Source organism: Manduca sexta, chromosome 19, assembly GCF_014839805.1.
Source record: "Manduca sexta isolate Smith_Timp_Sample1 chromosome 19, JHU_Msex_v1.0, whole genome shotgun sequence".
In the NCBI taxonomy this organism is placed as follows: Eukaryota; Metazoa; Arthropoda; class Insecta; order Lepidoptera; family Sphingidae; genus Manduca; species Manduca sexta.
In genome coordinates this window covers 12341310-12366365 of record NC_051133.1, presented here as the reverse complement: position 1 = coordinate 12366365, position 25056 = coordinate 12341310, and positions in this window count along the sequence as shown.

Sequence of the window (25056 nt, the reverse complement as noted above, 5' to 3'; positions counted from 1 at the left end):
AAAGTATTTTACAGATTTTATTGCGGTTATTTATATTATAATTTTCTGTCGACGTTTCGAAGATGAAGGCTGTGACGGAGTCCCGCCGCAATAAAATCCGTAAATAGTTTTATTTCAATTAGACCGCTTATACAGGGTCACTTTGACATTCATTGCATTACGAAATGAAACTACATACTCATCTTCACCTTTGGTGACATTGTGCTAAAAATCATCCATTAATAACTAATATTTTCACGAAAGCTCCTGGTTTTAGTTTTCTGATTATTTTGTAGTTTAATGTGAATATGGCGTTTGCGCGAGTGTATTTCTGACTGAAAGTATGTTGTTACCACTGCAACAAATTCTCTTAGAGTAGTAGTAGTGGCTTTAGCATAAAATTAAAATTACTTTTTATTAATATTTATTTTGTTCGAAACTTACACTTTTTTATTTTACATCTACGGCTCATGTACTTATTGTAAACTGTTGTTTCCAAGTAGATAAGTATGTGGTTTTATTAAGTAACGCGATGTCAAAATTACCCTGTATATTTAGTTTGTTGTACCTTAAGTGCAAGTTTTAAGATCTAAAATTCAGTGTTTCGTGTATATATTGCGGTGTTTTAACCATATTAGGATCACAGGGTGTGCATGTGTAATACAACTGCAGTTCTAACTGAAATCGAGTGTATAAAGCCGTAGTCAAAGGATTAATAAACTCTGACCAATCACAAGAGATTGCATGAAATAAATCAAATTCTAGCGTGTTCTGTTGTGATTATCAATAGTATGCACTTCTTTATACATATATAATTATTTTAAAAAAAATGTCCCAATGTAATAATGTATTAAAATATTTGGAAAAATCTTTATTTACGACGAAGTTATGAATTCATAGTACTTATTTACCAAAAAAAAAATACGAATCTAAATTGTTCGAATTTAAATAAATTCTATGTATTTACCAACGTAACCTTGTTTTAACATTTCATAATCTTACATTAAATATTGTTTCAACATAAGAGAACATGCCTCAACAAATACTAGTTTTGGACTTAAAACAAAATAAAAGCAAAGTGAAATATAATTCTACATTTTAGAACAATATGATTATTACAATTAAAAAATAAATACTATATTATCGTCTTTTTCATAAGGGCTCGGCATTTTGACCCCACTGCACCTGATGGTAAGTAGAGTGAGGTCTAACAAAATGTCGACTGACGAGAGATGTTTATCCCTTGGCAGTCAACACAACTTTACCAGCCTGTTGGAGCTGGATATACACAGGCTGATCCCGGAACGCGACGCACTTTCGCGAGCCGCAACGGGTTTTATTGTATATTGGCCTTGTATTCGGTGGTTGATATCCGGGTGGAAATAAAATATATCCTACCACACGAATATAATCTTAGGGTAGATAGCCGTCTGCCCGCAGCCCTTCGATGGCCCTAATAAAAAAGGTGACCTCTTAGGATAGGCAGGGGATACCGTAGTAGAATACTTAAAACGCCTACAATACACATGGCGGGAGACGCCAGTCAGTCGTCTACACGGCGCCTCCTACATCTTCTCTGGTGGCAAGAGGGATCTTCACGCTCTCGATCGCTCTCAGCACCCTCCTTCCGCAAGAGGTCCTCCTCGCAAAAGCCGGCCACCGCAAGCCATAACCTCTGTCTGCCGACCATAGAAACAACCACAGCTGGCAGCGAGAAGTCTCCTCCAACGACAGCTCTGAGAGCGCCCAGCAAAACCCGAAATCGTAAGTCGACATCGAAATTTGAAATACCAAAAAACATACGAAATGAGTCCGCAATCCAAGTAAACATTAACAATAAAGTTGGTCTTTTATCGGCATACAGCACAAGTTAGTGCATTATTAAACTCGGTGAACTAATAGCCAGTGCTGTTCGCGAACAAATCTCGTTAACCGTTGATTTATAACCGGGGTTTTGCGTTACGGTATTCGCAATTGGGAATGCTTTTTGCGAATGAACGAAACAGAAAAATTTTCGCTTGATTTGTGGCCGGTCTGGATTGGGAAAGTTTTTTTTTGTTGTGCTGCCGAAGTTTCGCAGTTTAATAGTCGCGGATTATTTATATCGCTGGATTAACGGTTGATTTTAAGTGGGTTCGATATTGATTATTTTAAATCGATTTATTTTGATACGTACGACTGCCTTGGTGGCGTAGTTGTACTGCATGCGCGGTAGGACAGCGCTCTGAGGTCCTGGGTTCGAATCCCGTGTCGGGAAAAGTGATATTTGGGTTTTCCTGCTCAGTATCAACCCGGAGTCTGAATTTGTGCCCGATATGGCGATAGGCTCGCCCATTATCACATTATGGGACGGAACACCCTTGGCGAAAAATGGGTGCCCTGGTTCCGCCACTGCATACTCCTTCGGGGATAATTTTCTTCTCTCTTCTTTGATACGTTACCTTGATATTTTTTCTCGTCAACGACTTAAGTTTTTCTCGATACCTTTATTAGAAGTTGTTGTGGAATTTCCGAGAAGCTAGATAATAGAGATTTTTCTAATATCAGTGGTATTTATTTTTGCACTTAATACTTCAAAGGTCATTTTGAAATTTTACTCTTCTTAATGATTTTTTTATGTTTAACGAAATATTCGACATTGAAATACATTACGGATTTTTTACGACTATAAATATTTACTCCCGACGTTTTAAATAGTTTAATGGTCATATTCTTCTCACCTACCTTTAAACCCATAGTTGATACTAACACAATTAATATTTCCAATTCCTCCCTATCTTTCTATTTGATTAATTTCATTGCGGGACAAATTAGTTTTCCCTGAGACTCGCCGAGCTTCACCGCTCGGTGTCATAAAATGTGTGCCACTGCTGATCCTGGCTTACAGGAGTTGTAGTGGTGGGTGTGAGGACGAGAAAGTCTCGTTGTTGATACTTACAAAAACTCTTATAACACAGCGTTATTTAGATTATAATATCGTCAGTGTATTAAATATTTTAGATGTACCCTAAACAGCGAACAACAGAAACCAATTACTGAAATCACGGACCGACATGATTCATGCGAAACATTGCGAAGCACAAAGAGCCTTGTAGAAACGTCATTCTAGACATTTAATTAGAAGCTTAAGCTGGCCCAGCCTGAAGACTAAAGCGCAAGTGACTGCCATTGTGCTTGGCCGTCAATTAATACTCCTATAACAATCAGACTGGTTATCTGGCATATTGGATGGAAGATTGTCTGTCTATTGACAGACATCATTGGTATATATTCTGTTCCACGGGAGTAAATAGAAATGTAACTAGTGTGTTCACGATACATGTCTTGAATGTCGTTGAAGGCTCTTTGAGCAGTTTGTCTCAATTCTCAATTCGTGAAGTCATGAGGCAAGCTACCGGTGTAGGCACATATTTCATTCCGGACAATTCATGTGTACTGTTTCATCAAATAAGATAAATTAAATAGGTCAATATAGGAGTTTAAACCTTAAAAAATATAAAGAAGGTATATTTTACAGGAACTGCATACTTGGCGAAGAAATATATGTGCAGAAAATAAGTGGAATTACATATATTTCGTTGCGTATTTCTTTCTTACTCTTATAGACCTTATATTGATAAGGTTCATTATACCCTAAAGCTACTGGACTAATAATAAGATTAAATATTTTAATAATTTTCCACAGAATTTTCCTTCAAAGATATATTTATTATTTATCCCAATAAACATATTCAGCAACAAATTTCTTTTGATGTACAATTGGGTATCAATTTTCAAATGTGTCTTTGATACCGTAAGTATATTTACATATTTACGGGACGGAAAAATCACGGCTGAAGTAAATATCATTTTCATAAGCCTACAAATGTTTCACTCGTTTCATTTTATTCATTTTTAATTATATATGTATTACTCCCTGTCTACAGGTAGGCAGAAAATTAACACTATCATTTTGCCAATTATGTTATGTAATAAGTGCTGAAAATTTTCTTATTTATTTACGTCCATTTACCCGACTAGGAAATCGAACCCGGCACCTCAATACTACGTTTATTAGCTTAATATTTACCAGTAAATTGATATTACCAAGAATGGATGAAACGGGTATTGTACAAAGAGCATTCATCAGAATTCGTGGTAACTTATTTTGATTCGTAGAAATCGAATAATATAATACCTAACGGATTTATTTGTGAAAATTGAGTAAACTGATATTATATTTCAAATATGTTTTTCTAGCGAAATGCGTTCTCTGCACAATAAATAATATAACAAAGAAATAAGATCTAACCGTCCATAAAATGCAGGTGTCTAGACTGTTTTCAGAACTGAATTTGAATACATTTTCAAAGAACACAAATAATGATATTTCCATTAATAAGCAATTATAAATGATTATTAAAATACCTGTATTTTAAAAGATCATTTTTAACCGACTTCAAAATTCAATTTGAAGTGCATAGCTCCTTTATACTTTTCGTCGGATAATTAGATAACATAAGTATATAGGTGAAGTAAGAAAACCAAAATCTGTTATAACTTGTCGAACCTTTTCATAAATGGCATAATATCGAACAATCCAAGAAACAATAGCCAACCCGAACTATTTCAACACGCTAAGCGCACAATTACGTAGTTCCAGAATTTCCTTATTGATAATAATTTTTTCGCTTCAATTATTCGCTCGGTACGTTTCCTCACGGCTGCAATTTACAATAATTTTATTATGCCCAACGAACCGTGTAATATCTCACTGTAGTTTTAATATCATTTCATGTAGCCACGGATCTTGTTAGCGCAATTTGTTTCTGTTTTTAATAACAGATGGCGTTGTTTAACTTTATTTGCTTGGTAATTTATTAGCTGTTGGTATTTGTTTCTAGAGAGCGACACACACAAGGTGTAAAACCCAACATAGTGTCTCATTTTGTGTATCGATTTATGAGATTATCCAGCTTTAAATAGGCCATGACACATTACCTGGTCCCCCTTTCAGTAACTATTACACAAATGCGTCATTTTAATGTAAAAAAATCAATATTTTCTTCTTAATTTAGAAAGGCAGTGATTTTTTTGAATTTGTTATTATTTTGATTCCTTCACAAAATTTGTATAAGTATAAATAATTCCTTCTTTATCGATTTTATATTTTAACTTTACATCAGTTCAAGAGCGTAACTAAAATAACTTAAAAGCCATTAATCTCTAGTATCCATCAACACTTTACCTAGACGAAAACCAACCAGTGTTTGAATAATCAAACACGAGTAAATTATTCAATGTCCGTTAGCAAACAAACACACAACAAATATGTATATTACTCGCATTTAGTGAGGGCTGGCAGTGCGGACAGGCCATAAATCTAACCTAATTAATATCTTGTTACTGGACTATCCTGTTCGGAGGACCACGACACGATCACGACACGACATTTCATTGTTACGTTAAAATATGCTCTAATACTGAACTGTTAAGATAGGTTTTGGCTTGGTTATAGTGCCGCCTTTCTGCTATTCAAATTTGATCGAATCGCTTTGATGTATACCATCTTTTTTCTAATTCTCACATCCTCGCTAGCTGATAGACGCATAGGTTTATGATTATTTCACTTCAGTTGTAATTACATATGTTCCAATCGAATGGATTACTTGGTAGTATACAAAAAATGGCGGTAAATAAATAGTGCGTTTAGGAGTTCACGTGGTAGATTTGTTAATCTAATTCTTTTGTTACGTATTTGTAATTACCTTTTCCGTTTGAAACTTAATGTTTAATTACCTCATCGCACATACATTCGAGTAGTCTGTGAAAAAATTCCTTGATACCTAAACCGGTCTTGTGTCAATTCCATTTCATAAAATATACAATAAACAAACCTTGATTTTCCCGTTTTTGTTCCGCTCTACATCAAAAACTCGATTTAATGTACCCCACACACGAAAAGACTCTTTCATGATAAATATCAATGAAATTACAGGAAACGTTGAAGCAATTTTGAACGCCAAAATTCCTTGAATGTTGCTATTTACAGGTCTTATTAGGTTGCGGTAAAATTGAAGATTTATGACTTGTGAATTTATTTAAATGAGCTATGTATTGCCTGTAAGCACGCGAAATATTCGTTTTGTCTGTTACGAGTTATAAAAATTTATAGTAAAGTAAAATTAATGAAAGAAAGAAGTTAAGTGCTGATGCTGCGACACATAATATACCATGAAACACTGAACCTTACAGTTGTTCAACAAGTTCTGTTCTAGGTACGTCTTATGTTGTTAGGTTAGTCTTATGTCATACGCTAGTCAGAAACAATATATAGCCAACTGACGTAACTCAAAAATTTAAGTAGGCTATCTATGACTAATCAGCCTACGTCACTATTTTATCAGCTGTACTTAGCAGACCAACCTTCTATGCTGGTGGTAGGATATATTTTATATCCGCCCGGATAGCGACCACCGTACATAAGGTCTTGAAACCCGCCATCGTGCCCCACGTAAATGTGCCGCATTCCGGGACCATCCTGTGTATATCCGGTTCCAACAGGCCGGCATAATTATATCGACTACCAAGCGGTAATCATCTCTCGTCAGTCGACATTCTATTGGACCCAACTCTACTTATCATCAGGTGCAGTGGCATCACTTTACAGTGCACGTATAAAAAAAAGTGAAACACATTTGATTACTCACAGTTTTACTTTACTCCGGTTTTTTATTAGATAGTATAACTACTCCGCTCAATCCGGTCATTGGTGTATCAAGACAACACTATATTCCGTCGCTTTATATTTCAACTCATGGAATTCGTCAATTTAAATTTACTACAAAACAGACCCTATTCTCACAAGCATTAAGACAATGATCGCTCCTAATCCCCCACTTACGCCATAAGCTGCGTTTACAACTACATTAATAAACGGCGATTCAAACAGGTCTTTGAGGAAAGTCCTCGTAAAATTCTCAAGCCATCTCGTAAAACTGAAGCGTATATCTCATTTTCGCACACTTGAGCCCTGTTACTACCGGCGTCTTAACACCGTGACGTAATAAACTGCACTCACTGAGACTGATATTACGTACGACAAATGGGAGGAAAGTAGTACGGAAGAACGTTGAAGTTTTTGTTTGTTTTTTATGAATGAGTCAAGGATCTCGCTCGCCGAATAGATGACAGTGGATATCACCGGAACATATAATTACAGAATACTGCGTGACTTTCCCCTTTCTTTCATCATCCAGAAATCTTAAATGTCAATTGGCTACAAAGTTCTTCAAATCATGACACAATAGCGCATGCGAACTATTGTCTCACGGTCAAGAAATATTAAAACTTTGCTTTCTATGCAAACGAAACCCCGAACAAAGATCTTTTTGAAATATGAACTATGATTAAAAACTTAACCTCAAAATGTTTCACTTTTTTATTGCCTTATTAGACAAACGAGCAAACGGTCCGCCTGATGGTAAGCAGCATCCGCCGTCTATGCACTTTGCAATGCTAAAGGTACAGCGAAGCCGTTGCCTACCGGAGACTTTAAATACCGCTCTGTTAATAATAAGAAATAATTAAATTGCATATTATTAGTGCGAATATATATTACAATCCGGAGTAACTTCAACATGTTTCAATTGCAAAATCAGTGAAATCCGCACAAGTTCCGTCACAGTTTGTTATGGTCTACAACACGAATAACGATGAGAAAATTTTGCATGATTCAAACTACGGCACAAAGTTTAACGACACAGATATACGAGAGATGGTGTAGGTATCTGTTATTTAATTGTTTTTTTAGTCAAATGTATAATAAATGTTATGCTAATACATATATAGGGTCATTTGACACTGCGTTAATAAATCAAAAAGCATACTTGTATTTATGGCTGCTAACATTGACTCTTCTGATTTTTTATATTTTTGTAGTTTAGTGCTAATACAGTGTGTGAGTATATAGCCTACCAAAGCCATATTCACATCGTTTTTATTTATTTCCTATGAATGAGATTTTTTTTTGTTTCAAATCAACAAAAATAAACCAAAATGCTTTAAGTAATTGATTTGTAACAAAATCGAAAGGTAGTTAATTTTCGGATACTTTGGTGGATTTATAGTAAAACTAAAAAGTACTTAAATTTAAAATAGGTCACCGATGTTCGAACATTGCGATAATTTGATACCCCGAACATTAACTGATAGATGTTGGATTCGTATGCTTCAGAACACATTAGTCGGATACGTCTGTTCCTAAATGACAGCAGTCATTAGTACAAATAAGATGTCCTACAGATAGCTTCAAGAGATAAGCTCGCTTTATCCCAAAACATCCGTCCATAAAGCCACATAAAACCATTTGATAATATCCTAAATTACTAGTATTGAAATTAATTTTGAAGTTACTCTAAATAGAACAAAGGTATTGTTGATTAAATTAATTTGTAGAAGTTTTGAAAACTGTTATTTACTATGGAAGTACTTATACGATATATGATTTTAATTCCAATAATTAATAAATATAATTTGTTTCAGGTTCACAGTATCATTACTTTGGGATTGGTAAGTCAATTCTGTCGTTTCTTTTCTAATTCTTCTGAAGATGTAAATGAATTATTCAAGTTTCTCTAATTTTCTTCTTCTCAGTTCAAACTAAAGCACAAGCACTATTTATGCAAATTACCTTTGTGTTATATTATTTGCCTCCGTTAACTTATTGATCATAACTTTCAGAACGTTAACTGTAACTACTTTAAAGTTCATGTTTTTAAGAGACTGTACTCTTAAGGCCATCTTTGAAGAACTTATAGTTAACATTCGACATTACAGAGAAATAAGTTTCTTAACAGAAAAGTTAAAAGTAACTAGTAAAAAAGTACCTTTAATAAACCTTGAAAGACTACACATGAGGCACTGAAGATACAATTTACAAAGAAGATTAAACTCCCTGAAATACGTAAACCCCAATTCCTCCAATCATAGTTGTCATCAAATCAACGCAAACAAAAAATATCCCAACGCACGGAGCAGATGACGTTAGCAAAAAAGAGAAACACAAACATTTTTTGCACGGAATATGATGAAAAAAATTAAAACGTCTGACTTGGCAACGAGACAGACTTTTTGCTGAGGCAATTGACACCAATTCGCGAAAGTGGGATACGCGGCCGCTCCGTGGGCGAACACCACAACAAAACATTTATTACTGTGTGTAGTAAAATGTTAAACTAATTGGGATAAGGTCGAGTCGAGTTTTGATTGGGTGGAGATTTGCGTATGATTTAAATGAAGTTTTACTTTATTGTTACGATTATGTGGCGGTATAACACATCTATTTAGAGATGTTTTGACAAGAAGTTTTAATATCTTTTTCTAGTAGCTACGCTGTCTTTTTCAAATTTTTTTTTCTTTTTTAATTAAAAAATTCTTGACTGTCCTTTGCAAATTATTTATTTATTTTTAACCGGCTTCAAAAAAAGGAGGAGGTTATCAATTCGACGTGTATATTCTTTTTATGTTTGGAACCTCAGTACTCGGTAATTTCTGAACCGATAAGAAAAAATATTTTTTTATTTTCAAGACCTATGTTACCTCTCCTATGTTTAGTTATTAAGATTTTAGTTTTTAATTTATTTTTCTTCTATATAATGTTTCGATTTTTTTGTGATGATGTGATCGTCTGTACGTGAAATATATATCGACTTCAGATAAAAAGCTAATGTTGTGAATTACATTTATCTGCAAGTAGACTAAACAATCAAAACAAAAATATTAGTCGTAATACAATATTGTCATTGAAAGAATAAAACACTAATCTAATGTCTCACTCATACTCAGTTCATGTCTGTTACAGTAATCATGAATCAAGCGCATCAAAACATATGGCGGAAAGCTATGAAACACTGCGTAATTCTGAATAGGTCAACTTTGCAAGGCCACGTCGCATCGAATAAATTTAGATTCGTTCTAGATTTCGAAAAATCTGGTGTTTAAAAACGTCTCATGAGAAAATTGAAACAAAACGTGTGCTAAATGAAATAATAAGCAATAGTCCAGTTTAATTTCTAGCGAGAAAAGCTCAATGAAATAAAACTAGTTTTCGGAATTTATATCCATTGTAGCCAGTGTAACTACTGGACGTTATAAGACTTAACATCTCATGCCTTAGGATGGCGAGCGCGTATTGTATGGTGTACTGTTTATGGGCGGTCGTATCGCTTGCCATCAGGCGAACGGCAAGCTCGTCTCATCATTCAAAGCAATAAAAAATATGTTTTTTATATTATAATTTTTGGTATGACTTTCATGCATCTAAGTGAAAACTTTAGAGTCTTAGTTATTATTACCTAGACCTTACGGAGCTGTTAGGCTTCAACAAAATGGGTGACGTGATGTTCACCAACCATAAACATGTACAACTTTTAAATTGTGGAACCTGGATATCCTTCAGGCCTTAAAAAAGGTATAAGAGAGTATAGAGAGTCATTTGGGTTTTCTGATATCACTCTTACTATATAAAGTATGTAAGGTAGGTTGAGGGATCTATTTAAGGGTATTTAATTTTCGATTCTCATCCCAAATATATAGGGGATATTGAAATTGAAAAATGGCAATTTTCTTCAATTTTATTGTTATTCTTCTTCTTGTATATTATAGCTGCCACCGTTTATTTATTGATGATTTTTCCAATGTCGAGTAATAATAGCAGATACTAAACAAAAAGTGACTATAAAATCAGATCGCTATTTAGTATAAAAAACTGCTTGTAGTGGTTGTTAATCTTTACACATCTTATTTTCTCCATACGTCCTTATTATACTTGACACCTATATCATTCAATGTATCGTATACCCAGCCAGCAACTCAGAGTAAACCCTTGTAGATTAACTATTCTCACTTAACTATTCCATATAAAAAAATAATATAGCATTTTCGACGGAAATTGGGCACCTAAGTATTCTTCCCTGTCCAAGCCAGGTTTCAAGTATGAAGGGAAAATGAATCATACTTAAATAGGATATTCATGCGTAATAACTGATGAGATAGGTCAAACAAAAAGCTATCACAAAAGCACCCAAACGTCCCCACGTTTGGGTGCTCTTGTGATAGCTTTGTGTACGTCTATACGTCTCCCCAGACGTTTACGTTTTTTATTTTGTGTTTGAATGAATGACTGAATGAATGAATGAATGATAACACTTTATTGTGAACACCGAATACAACATAATAGTAATTACAATAATTATCAAGCGAAAGTCGTGAACCAATAGGCGGTCTTATCGCTAAACAGCGATCTCTGCCAGACAACCTTACATATACAGAGACTTAAGTTTAAAATCTAAAGTAGGGGTGTAAACATAAAAAATTAATATAGAGAAAGAAATATTTAAAATAAAAGGATACTATATTGTAAAGCTAAGTTACACAAATTAATATAATACATATTTACATACTATAAACAATATGTTTACGGTATTTAAATACCTTCCATAATCCTACAGTAACAGAGCTCAGAACCGCTTCGACTTATTGATATGCCACAACACGAAACAGCCGTAAACGTTGAAGCTATCACATCTATATTTAAGTGCGAATATAAAATTTTAAGACATGAAAGTGTATATTACGAATATTTTGATGCAATCGGTATTAGAAATATTTGCGAAAAGGAATGATAATTTGGCTTCAACATTTCCATATTTTTATAATTATATTTTATAGTTTATCCGTTGTTCATGGTATGATTCCCAGGTTAGATCTGATAAAGATTTGTGTAAATCTTGAGTCGAATCATCGCCATTGACTTGTTCCACATTGGCATTATTGTACCGTGTGCTTTAAATATTTAGTTTTATTAAATACTCGGCAACATGACCTTCACTATACTTAGTTAAAATTCAGTTCACTTCTGTGCCATTATGGGAAGAATAAGCTTCAGTAGGTATGAAGACACTATGTGCGCCTCGTTCTCATTCGTCAATAAAAACATAAATAAATAAAGTAAAATGCTATTCACCACGTAGGCAAACATAGTTGCACTTATGATTATTTAAATAAAGACGCTTATATAAACATTTTGGTATATTTCATATACGTATAAAAAAATAGTCACGGCCAGCTAACTTGAATAACAAACAGCCTATAAGCACAGACCGCCTTATTGAAAAATAATCCCATGTCACTTGTCAAGAGAAATATTTATCCAAATATCTCGGATCGCAATATAAAAGAAAAAAACATCCCAAAAAGTACTAAAAATGCTAACATTGACAAATAGCCGGCCCGTAGTATGCCCATCCGTGTATCTATATTTTACCGCTAGCCCCGAAAAATAAGCACTATTTTCCCTTAACATTTTCTCTATTCATAAGGGTAGGCCTTGAGGGAGGTTCGGGTACATAAACATTAATCTTTGACAAAGGATCTTGAAGAAGTGACATTCAAAGTAAAGGAAATCAGTTGCCTTTCTGCGTAATAGTTTTTATAGTTTATATATTTTAAACGTATAGAGAATTTTATGACTTTTTTAGTAATAGTGTAATAAATACAATAAAAATATAACAAAATACCCAAAAGAGGCATAATTCAAACTACAGTCCAAAAACGTAAAATTCCAATAGGGCTTATAAATTACAAATAAATATAATAAATACAAGTCATTTATTCGTACAACACCATGACACAAACAAAATAAGGACATAATAAAAACAAAACAAATATTAATTAAATGTCTATATTATAAATATAGCATTTTTGGCCAATGTCAACTGACGATAGATAATCAACTCTTGCCCGTTGACACAACGATGTAGGCAAATATATGTAATTTGATCTCAGGAAACTTGTTCCAGAATCTGCGCACAGTATACCCAATCAGCCAAGCCGGCATAATTCTAAATGCAGTCCAAAAACCTAAAACACCAATAGGCCTATAAATTACCATTTATTCATCTTATAACATCGCTTTTACTCTCCACACTTAATACTTTATTGCTAAAAGGTTTTTTAAACGCGACAAACATCATGTCAGGCCAATGTCCCCAACGTGATGCGTTATAGTGACTTGCTTTTTGTGTCACGTTTCAGAATCGATCCCAACCTCCCCAATTATCAAGACATGGGTAAAGTAAGAGTTTGTCCATCATCTATTTAGCTTACTATTTAATTAGCTGTAGATCGTACGTGTTAAATGCATTTACATAATCTGATCACATTATATGCTTGTAGTAAGTATAAATGCACCTATTGAACTCAAGGCTTAGGCAAGACTGTTTACTCGAATGAACTAAAATTAACGCACACAAATACTGATGCCTTTCGTCCTTGAAGGGGTAGGCAGAGGTCCAACAGGTGCATCTACTTTTCGCCGTGTATATTTTGTTCCAATGTGTGATAGGAGGCAAACCGGTGGTAAAATGTTAACACAATAACTCATCTTGACGAGTCGTATTCATTTAAAATACATAAGTAAAACCGAGCAATGCGGTCTAATTCTGGTGGGTCACCAGCATAGTCCAGTCATCGCTCGTTTTTTCCATCGACATGTTATTAAAGATATCGAACGTAATTTTCGTCAACGAAAAAATGTTGCCTTTCCTAATTTCGTCCAGGTGCTAGCGAACGAAATAAAAATGGCACAATATGCAATATACACGATGAAAATACTGGCATAGATGTAGCAGGAATCTAGTTTCGGCATCAGCTTGTATCCAGTCACTTTGTATGCCGTCATAACGATTGATTGATGATAGTTACTCACCTAACTTCGATCGCTGTCGTTTTTGGAGTACGCTCAAACATTAAGCCGGGTAGACGTTTTGTTTGGGAAATATGAAAGAAGATCGATGGGAATTTGGAAATATGAAAAAGAATCTGAGACATAATCTCAGTTTTAATTTGATTTATTCTGCCTTTGGACCAGACAATTCAAACACGGAAATCAAATCCAATTGCAAATGTTTTTTTTTTTCTCTTCTTTCTTTATTTATTTGTAATAAGTACGAACGTGGTTCAGTAACATTTTTAATTCGAGAACTCGTTCCAAAAGTTAATTTATATTTAAGGCAGGTCGTCGATTGATAGATTGTCATCATCGCCCATAAAGAAACACAACCAAAGCATTTATAACCTATTACCTTAAAGGATATGGAACGAGAATTGGGAAGTAGGAGACGATTTAATGGATCTCCGGTATATGAATAGAAATATGAATAAAACGTACTTATCGGAAAATCATTTCCTTGACGTCTTTGGACATGTCCTGTTTGAATACGCCATCGTTATGGGCCATTGAGCTATTTCCGCTGCTAACTTGGTCAAAGATACATCGATGGCATAGTTTAGATTTCGTATGAAAATCATAAGCGGCGATAGCCTAGTAGGGTGTGGAACCCAAGGGCACACACCTCTGACTTTTCTAAAATTATTTGTGTATTCTTTGTGAATTATCAAGCGCTTTAACGAAGTTCTCTATAGGAATTTTGAGAGTATGTGATGTGTACCAATCAGCATCAGGCCAGCGTGATGGACTAAGGCCTTATCCCTCTCAGTAGTAGAGGAGGCCCGTGCCCAGCAGTGGGACAGTATATAATGATACAGGGCTGATGATGACGATGAAATCATTGAGTGCGAATATTGATGAAATGTGGATTTTTTTTACTTTATTTTGGTTGGATTTTAAATGGTATGTCCTTTGTGGTTTCATGCACTTGCGCACCCCCGACGTTCCATATTAGGGAGAGAGAGTCTAATGGCGGGGTTTCAGTCGGTAGAACGGTTTATACCGGCGAATCCAGCAGGAATACATAAACGGATTTCCTTGTGTTAAAAAAAAATACCTATATGCATAATTGATCAAGATTTATTTGACGAATTACATTTAGTTATTTTCGAACCTATTGTATAACAGAGGCATTCAATATCAATATCATTGACAATATGAAAATCTGTACATAGAATAAAACAGCAGAAGCTATATATCGAAAGAAAAGCATTAAAAAAGAAACGGGATGTCTAGTAATAAAAAAATCAGATAATATAAATTCATTGAAAGCACTACGTCTGCAATTTTTGAGATAAAGTACCCTTAAACAGAAACAATTAAATAAATAAGAATATGCAAAAATTCTTATCAAATAAAAGATGTTCTGATATAGACTGCATCGAGTACGAATGGAGTGCGCCGCGACGCGCTGAATACAAAGTGTTGGATTACCACCCACGCTCACCAGAGTAATGGCCTGAAAATATTACGCGAATCAGTTATGTATAATGCTTTTGTTTGTTTATAGTTTTCGCTAATATATTAATAAATTATTCGTGTTTGCATGTATTAAATGTTAATTTCAATAACTACAATATTGATTATATTTTTAACATATATTTTGGTGATAATAGATATATTTGACCTTGGTTATTTTTTAATTAAAAAATAAAGACACGTTTATACTCGGGGACACTATTCCATCTAAGAGGCCATACCCGTTGTATGAAATTACGAAGTTCTAATCGAAGGACAGCTTTGATAGATGTATAGTTGAATTATCAAACAAATTACGACCCCATGACTCCCTTGATCCCCCCTACTGACTCCTATACGACTATAAAAGCTGTCTTTATGATTGAACACCCGTTATTGCAAAAAGACGGATTCGCTCCCATAAATGGAATAGGGCACCTTGACTATGACAAAATTTTATATAATTTAAATATCTAAGTAATATTTATGACGATGTTGAAAATATTAATATGAAATTGAAAATTTACAACGAAAAGAACGTCATTTCGAATTGGCACCTTTGAAATTTAAAACGAAGCAGAATACTTTAAAATGAAACTTCCGAAACAATTAATGATTGTTTCTTCTTCATCAGTTTACTTTTTCATTTTTATCAACATTAATTACGCGAGTTTTGATCTTTAATTAATCTTTTGTCAAAGATAAGTCAAAGAAATTAGGCGTAAGACATCGAATAACTTCATGGTTTACTTTTCTAAAATCTTTATCGATTACTTACAAACTTTTCGATTTAGGTTGTTTAGTCGCGATTGAACATCCCGAATTTGGTTTAGAGACTTCTATACAACATAATGAATCATAAACATAAAAGTATAATTTTATTTTTTTTAAGTTGTATGTTATGCCCCGAATAGCCTTTTAAGGGCCAAAAAATCAGCTCTTAAAGTAAATCAAGAAAAATATATATATTTTTATTGCTTTGAGTGACGAGTCGAGCCTGCCTTTCGTCTGATGGTAAGCGGTACGACAGCCCGTAAACAGAAGAAAGACCACCGAACACCTTGAATTACGAAGTATTGTTTGGTATTCCACTGCGCTAACCATCTTGAGCTGAGAAGTTAAGTATTATTATGACCAGTAGTTATACAATGTTCTTCATACCAGAACATAACAGTGACTACACACTGCTGCGTGGCGGCAAAAATAGACATTGCGGTGGTACCTACCAAGGCGGACTCTCACATATTAGAAACCTACCACCAGACTAAGACCCTCAAAACAACATCCCAAATACGATAGATGTAACTCCATATTAAATGTGCATATCGTAATACTGCCACTTGGAAAATTCAATAAAACTTTTAATCGGTTCCGTACAATTCTTAAAAACCCCACATGTATGTAAGTGAAAACTGATCTCACTGGAAAACTCCGAATGGATTCCGAAGTTAGCCGTTTAAACTTGTTAGAGAAAGTTTTGCGCCGGCACCGCTCGGTACCAGATGCGTTGGTAATACAGAATGTTTGTATTTATTTTTGTATGATTATGAATGGAAGCTACGAAAGACTTCAAAACATATCAATGAATGCTTGAAGTTATAAGACTGAAGACTTATGATTTCTTGAAATCGCGTGTGATTTTTAACGGGGAACATTGTAGCCAATCTAATTATTACTGTTCATCCTGGAAGTCATTCTTTGTAATTACTGGGCATTAAGAGACAGCATCCAGTACCTCAAGGTAGGTAGAACAGTGCAATGCTGCTGTTTAATCCAAATTTGCAATGCACATATAAAAAAAAAAAACAAAAACATATCATGCCTTTATAAAGGGCTAGACACGTGCAACTAGGGCATCTTCAAGTCATTTAACATAACCTGTATCTTTTCCGCTACGTAAACCACCAGCTTCAACACTAACCGCACTAAAAAGCACCTAAAACAACAAAACAGGATATGTTTTACAGTAAACACCTGCAAAACATATCCTGTTTCTTTTCCTCTTCGCCAAACACCAGTATGAATTCATCAGTAACCGCGCTAATCAGTATCTATAGTACAGTAAACACCTTCAAGGACGGCGATGTAACGAGTTGGTATCACAATGTCCAAAGTTATCCCAAGTGGTACTACAACACGTCCATAAATCATCTCGAAGCTAGCTTTGTTTATCCGGACAGATGGCAACGTGCGGGAGCGGGTGCGGTCCTACACTGAGATATAAGCATTAAAGATGTAGCTATAATAAAAGAAAGAGAAAGAAAAAAATTATTTGTAACAAGTAAAATTACATTACATTTACAAAATATTACAATATATTAATTTAAAAGGAACCTTATAAGTTTATGTAACCGGTGAATAAATTTTGATGAAATTTGGTACACAAACAAAATTATTCTGCGTGTTAACCCTATATTTTTTGATCTTTTAAAGTATACAGTAGAGCTTCATTCCGAGAAAGGTTAATTTGAAATTAATGAGTGAAAAAAGTATGTACAAAATATTATTACCGTATTCTGACAGTATAGAAATAGACAGAACCTACACTAATTACTATTTGAATAAAATTTATAAACCATAAGCTTAGTCGTACCAATTTTAGTAACTGTTGTCTAAGCCCTAGTTACTTTTGCCTTGTCTTTTGTACTTGTTACACTATAATATAATTTCAGCTTTTTAGATACCTTTTTCTTGAAGTAACAACATTAAAAACTAGAGACTCAATTTTTCACTTATGTCCTTTGTCACGGTCTCCTATCGTGGCCGCGTAAACCGTCGCATTTAATGCGACAGCAACTGCTTCACACATCTGAATACAGAAAAACACGCACACACACACACAACATCACGCATTTATCCCCGAAGCGGTATGCAGAGGCGCAACTAGGGCACCCACTTTTCGCCAAGTGTGTTTCGTCCCATGATGTAATAGAGGACGAGCGTGTCGCCATATCCAGCACATATTCCAGACTCCGTGCTGATACTGAGTAGAAAAAACCCAAATATAATTTTGCCCGACCCAAGATTCGAACCCAGGACATCAGACTGCCGTACCGCGTTTGCAGTACAACTACGCCACCGAGGCATACGAAAAAACTTCAAACCCATTTAGACCTATCCTTATATCTATCATATAGATCTATCTCGTAGCATTTTCTAGGACACATCCCTACCTAGGTATTAATATTCGCGGCGCGTCGGCGACCTGCGTGCGCTGCGAGTGGAAACGACTGAAATTAACCGCCGCGAACCCTGTTGAGGATTTGTGGAAGCCAGTGACAGACAGATAAATCATGTGTCTTCTCTTTAATGCGTTTGCTGTGATGTCTGAATTTTGTTTATTAAAGACGCTTGATTCTTGGATGAAATCTAGGTCATGAATGAAAAGTTATTTTTATAAGGAGTAACGATTTATATTAATTAACGCTGAAATTCATATTTTATTGCCACTTAACAGTATTGTGTATAGAAATTATAAATAAATTATAGAATAAAATAGCTGACGAAAACACGTCGCAGTCATAACAAAGTATTATAATTAAAAATTTCGTTGAACTTGTTACAACTTTTAAAATTATTAACAAATACGAGTTAATAACTAACAACTGGTTTTCCACGCTATCTCACTACCTATTAGTGATCGTGTTTCGCGCGAGGCAATTGACTAGCCCGTTCGTTGCGCCTAAGCAACAAGCTTAAAACATTCAATACACAATCATAAAGCTAAGTACCTCCACAATATTTTGATGTACACATCGCTGCATCACAAAAAACCTCTATACACTTCACAAATTCACTATCACTGTATTACAGCAAACTAAGCAGTTCATAAACACACTAAAAGCAAGTTCAAAAATCACTACTAACATGCATAACTAGTGTAAAATCTCCCTTAGCTAACCCGCAGCGGTAGAAATCCAAATGGTTTTCAGCAAAGCCTACGCAAAGGATGTCGTGAGTGCTCTCGTGTCGCCGAAGTCACTTCATTAACACGCGCCTTTTTGTACGAAGTACACGCAGTAAAGGCCGTTACCTGGAATCGCTTTGCCTCTTAATTGCACTGTGGTAGCTTTTGATCTAGATTTTTCTTTGTAGGTATTTTGATTAAGCTAGGGGGTCGAATGGGCGCGAGGTTTTGCGTGAATCGATGCGTGAAGTCTGATAAATGAGATTATACGGAGAAGATGTGTTAGGTTGTGTTTAGAAGAATTTTAATGTTAAATAAAAACGTTCAATTTGAAAATAACTTTACTTATTCATTTAATTAAGGTGCAAAACAGATTATTATTATTTTTTCCAATTTTATAAAATATACGAACATAAAACTAAATGGTATAAAGGGGTTATTTTTTTTATATCCAAAGTTATATCACGGTGTAATATCATAGACTATAGTATTATATAGTTTCTGAAATGGCAAAATATCTAAGACCAACTAAATTTAAGTAACGTAATTACATCCAATTTAAAACTATATTTTTTACTTAAAATCAGATCTTAATGAAAAAACATAGAAGCTACAATATAAATTTGCCAGTCCCAAACATTTAACACCTAACAAATCATCTTATCTTCTCTCTCCCTCGCACCTAACAAACAAACTTCTAAAATATTATGCACAGAAAGAACGGCTTCATACAAGCTGCCTGCTGAAATTACCGGCGGCGTGTGTAAAATGAGATTAGACGCATAAATACACGTAGAACCAGGTGTATGAAATTAAAAGGAGGAACAAAGCCGGCTCACAATGCGGCAGGATGAAAAGCGTGAGATAGGGACCTTAGCCTAATGAAATCTTGGCTGTATTGTTCAATATGCTTGAGGAATATTCAATGTTCCATCAATCTTGTATGAGAGGGGGTTAATGTATTTCGTGGTTGTAGGTGTTTGGTTTTTGAGGAAATAAAGTATTTTAATTAAACTATTTTTAGGATTTTATCGCGGTTTTAATATTTTACTTTTCTTCCCACGTTTCCCGGACTGACTGAGTCCTCCCCGTGACCATGACTGCAAAATCTTCGAAAAATTGTTTAATTTAAATGTCTAACATTCGCATAAACATAAGGAATAATGTATTCATGATATTAAAAAGTTACATTGTGAGTATAAAGTATAATATCAAAATAATCTTATTTAATTTAATTTGTCTGCGTCATCTCCCAGCGACCGTGCAAAGCCTAAGGCGTTTAGTCAAAAGACCGGTGTGATTAAATAATCCGGCTCAAGTCAGGCTATCAATCGTGAGACCATGATAAAAAAGCCAACAAAAATAATTACTTAAATGTCACGTCACCTCAATAAGTCGCCCATAATTTTCATCCCTTAAACAAATTGCTTGAAACATTAAGAGTTAGGGAATTTGCGAAATAAACAAAGCCACAGGTGCCGAGGCACAAAATTAAATACGAAACGCGTAAGAGAACTGGCCTGACATAAATAATTCGCCCTTTAATTTGGGTTTAGACATGGTATGGTGGCACAGAGTTAGAGTTGCTGGATGAGCCAAAAATACATCATTGAATTGTATAAGCAATCCAGTATGAAAGAATGATCTAATTACTACATTATTCTGAATGGAAAGTTGTTTCTTTTGGAATGTATCCAAATTATTTTGACAACAGACTTGAAGAAACATGTAGAACCCACGGCATTATAGAGCAAGATAAGGGCATGAGGACGAAGAGAGCAAAACTACTATCAGTTAACTGATGGTTATGTTCGTAGTCCATAAACATGCATATTATCAAAGACATCATTGAAGTGCTACGGCCTGCAACTAAAAACAAAAAAGGGGGAAATTCTAAGGATTTTCACTTTTTTTTTTTTTTTTTAAAGGTTTTACTTTAGAAATTATCGAGGGTATAGTGCTAAAAGCCAATAAGTATGAAATTGTTACTTTCGAGATATTCAATGTTTAAGTTTTAAGCACCAAAATATTTGACATTCAAATAATATCGTCATAATAATTATTTTGTGCTAAAAGTCTATGTATCTAAGTAGTGTAATAACATATTTTAAGTTTCTGGGGTAATCAATTTTATCACAAAAAAAAAAAATAAGTAACAAAGGGTGCCGACTTATTGGGTTTTTACCCCAAGAGAAATTAAACATTTATTTTAATTTGTCAATTAGTTTACTGTATGAAAGTCACAAAAAACAGGATAAATCACTCTTTATCACTAACAGACGTTGGTAGTTTGGTGTAGGTCTTTATCAATAGGAGTTTCTCGGGTGTAATGAGTTTCTCGCACATATTCAACAAGTCCTTATTTGTTTTTAGGTGTATTAATTGGCATTTTACACACATTTCAAGTCTAACATTTTATTAAATTTTAATTCTTTCACTTTAGAACTAGTATTGATTTCAATTATTTCTTATCTATCTTTTTTCGTAATAGTCTTAGTCCTCTTCTTTCTAGCTTCTGTAAAAACGTTCTTCCACTCACTTACGCTACTTATTGTTTTATTTTTAACGCTGTTTATTGGAAGCAGCATGCATGGAGTCCACCTCTATATGCATGTTGCTGCGCTTTAAGAATTTCTGTTTAATTATATTAAATGATCAATGTTTTCAACAGAAGAACTGAAACGTACTGATTCTAGTTTGGTCCTTTACAGATATTGGTATATTTCAAAACTCCCTGTTTTACCAATTAACTCACTCCAACAGAGGCTTTGTTGGGTAATTTGATTCATATATCGTAAAATTGTACGACACAAATTTTTCCATGTAGTATACCTATAATGTACCTTCTCCTCCATTTGTTATGAGCAACCCCGCTTGCAAATCCATAGTATAGACATAAAAGAGTCTTCTGTATTTAAGTGCGAATTTTATTTGCATCTTTCGCTGCATGACATTTATTTTTCGATTTAAATGGTTTTCATATTTTTTAAAAAGATCTTTCCACATGGATTTTTCATATTTTGGACAAATGTTACATATTTATTAAGCCTTTTATTAATGAAAAAACTTTATTTATATTTATCATTAAATATGTTACGATATTGATGATTGCTGAAACTACTACTTTTCATTAATCTGAAAATTTCCTGTTATAATCAACACATGTTATTTATAGATTTAACGCCAGGGGCCTAATACTTTTTTTACTATCTTTACTACAGTATTGGGATTCAATTACAGGAAAAGATTCTATGAGTTTTTGGACAAATCCAACATATTTAGATTTTAGAGCTCGTTTTCTTAGATGGTTCTTTGTTGCCGCATTGATCGTCACTATTGAAAACTCCGAACGAATCTGCTTAATCTGCTATTTGATATCTACACTAACATTAAGGTCGCTTAAAAAAAACGAGGACGACTTGGAAATGTGTTATTGAAAAAGTATTTCATGCTAACTGTACGATCCTTATAATTGGATTCTTTTTGTAATTTTAATTTGATTTAATTTGTAATTATCTAATTGAGAAGCTTATTAAATAATTAAAAATTAAATCATAACGATCTCTTATTAGAAGTAACTTTGTATATACGAAAAAGTACTCACAAATGAGCGTACACCTGATATCAGCGTCTAAATGCAAGCTAATTGCACAAATTTCCTTCCTCGATCACCCATCGTAGGGCTTAACATAAATAATTAGCACTAAATTGAGAACAATTAAAAACAAAACTCGCGGGCTATTGTCACAAACTGTCAACAATAACGCTAAAAATTTGATTGATTGGGTTCTTCCTTAAACATAATTTGAAGAAAGTTAGTTAACAAAGGAAACAAATACCATATAACTCAACATAACTTATATCTTTTGAAATAAAAATCGAAAAATGAAACCCAAAAAACACATTTATTTTGTTTTAAACCTTTGGTTTAGTTTGTTTTCAGATATAGGTAATTAAAGGTAAAACCCGTTAAATACTAAATAATGGATTTTACCTTTATGTCGTTGGTAATTTAAGTGGTAATCATTGAACACTCAAAACAAATAAATAGCTATAACTGCTTTAAGCGTAAATTAAAAATATTATTTATCTAGTTAACTCACTTTATAGTGTTTTAGTTTATCATTAATGTCGCAAAGTGGCCACTTTATTGGGTTATTACATTAAGTAATTCGCTTTATACTGTGAATTCCGCTTATTGGATTAGACCAATAGAAAGAGCGTCAAAAACTCATTAAGATAGACCAATAAAACGATTTTTGATTTTTTGGCACTTATTGGGTTTTAGCACTATACCCTCGTTATTCAAGCGAATGATCGGATTAAACAAACAGCAATGTATCGCCAATTAGATTCGTTCAAAGATAAATCAAAACATTCATAACAATGACAATGAAATAAAAATTTTGGTTTGCGGACCCAGATTTATGCCCAGAACATAACAAGGTTCATAATTGATGGAGATAATCAGTAATTATATTCTTACTTAACAAATTAGGTTATTTAATATCTCAATTTCTTTAGAATACATCAACTTTTATTATACCTATACATGATTGGATCCTGCCACATCCATACAATTTATATCGTTGTAAAAACCTTTAGAATTCGAACGGGTTATATCTTGAGAATGGCGTGGACTGAAGTGTTTCTGACGTCACGCCTACCCTAGTGTCAATATTTAATAACTTCCACGGTCCCGAGACACGTAGACCTGTGTAATTATTTTGTTTAATGCTATGTATTTAGCTATTGTTCTATATGAAACTTACTTTAACATTCCCTCTGGATCTAGAATTTTAAGTATTTTATTTTGGTCTTTTATGTTCGCTTTTGTTTTCATTGCCTTAACATTGCGAATGAATCAAGATTTAAAAAATATATAAATTAGTGTACATTTACTCTGGGTCTAGAATTTATAATATTTACTTCGGTCTCGTATAGTGCCTTTTCTTTATTGCACTGCTTTAACATTGCCACTGAATCAAAAATTAAAAATATTCTTATATAATATAGCGCGGCCCTATATGGCTTGCCTTTTTTCATTACTGGCTTGTCAGTTGAATAATTATTTTGTTCAATGGTAACCGCTATGCCTATTAGTAAATTGTACAATAAGCTTGAGCTTTGAAATGCAAAGTATAGTATGGTATTGTCGCCATAGCCTTGAAAATTCAGATAATTAGTCTAAGTGTCTATTTGTTCCACAGGCTTTGGTTAAATCCAAAATAATTCTGGCAATCCATAGTCTCTGCCTACCCCTATGGGATAGATGATACTATGTATGTATGTAATTCTGGCACACTGTTAATCAGTTCCTCTTACTATATTTTAGCAATTTCCTACCAATAATCAATGAACTACAAAAACCAACAAGGCCATCATTGCTCTATTTCACTCGATAAAGGAATTTGGTCAAAATCCGTATAGAATGAAGGTAGCTTATCAGAGTTTCTCACTCATTGCGCCGAATGCCCAGGCTCGGAGAGTTCTCGCACGATTTGTTCTAAGTAACCCTTACATTCGCCCCTCACATTGAAATTGATGGTGCTTGAAATTATGATCGTTTTTCGGACCAATGTAGTTTTGTTACTGAGATTCGTTATCTACATAACGGTGATAAAGTATGTAAAAATTTAAGACCAGTTCTATGATATAAGAAATACTGATATTTGCTTTGGTTATATTTGCGTCGAATTAGAATTTCTGTACGAGTATTATGAGCATTTGTTTGCGGTTTTGCCCGCGTGAATAAGGTAATCCAGGATAAAATTCCTGCTTTATATTTTGTCGGGATAAAAGCCTATACCACTCAGAAATAATGTAGCTTCCTAATAGTGAAAATTCAAATTCGATATAGTAGTTCCTGATATTAACGCGTACAAAGAACTCCTCCAGCAACCTCCTCAAGCCTTATATGTTAATATAGATAAGCAGTACTCAC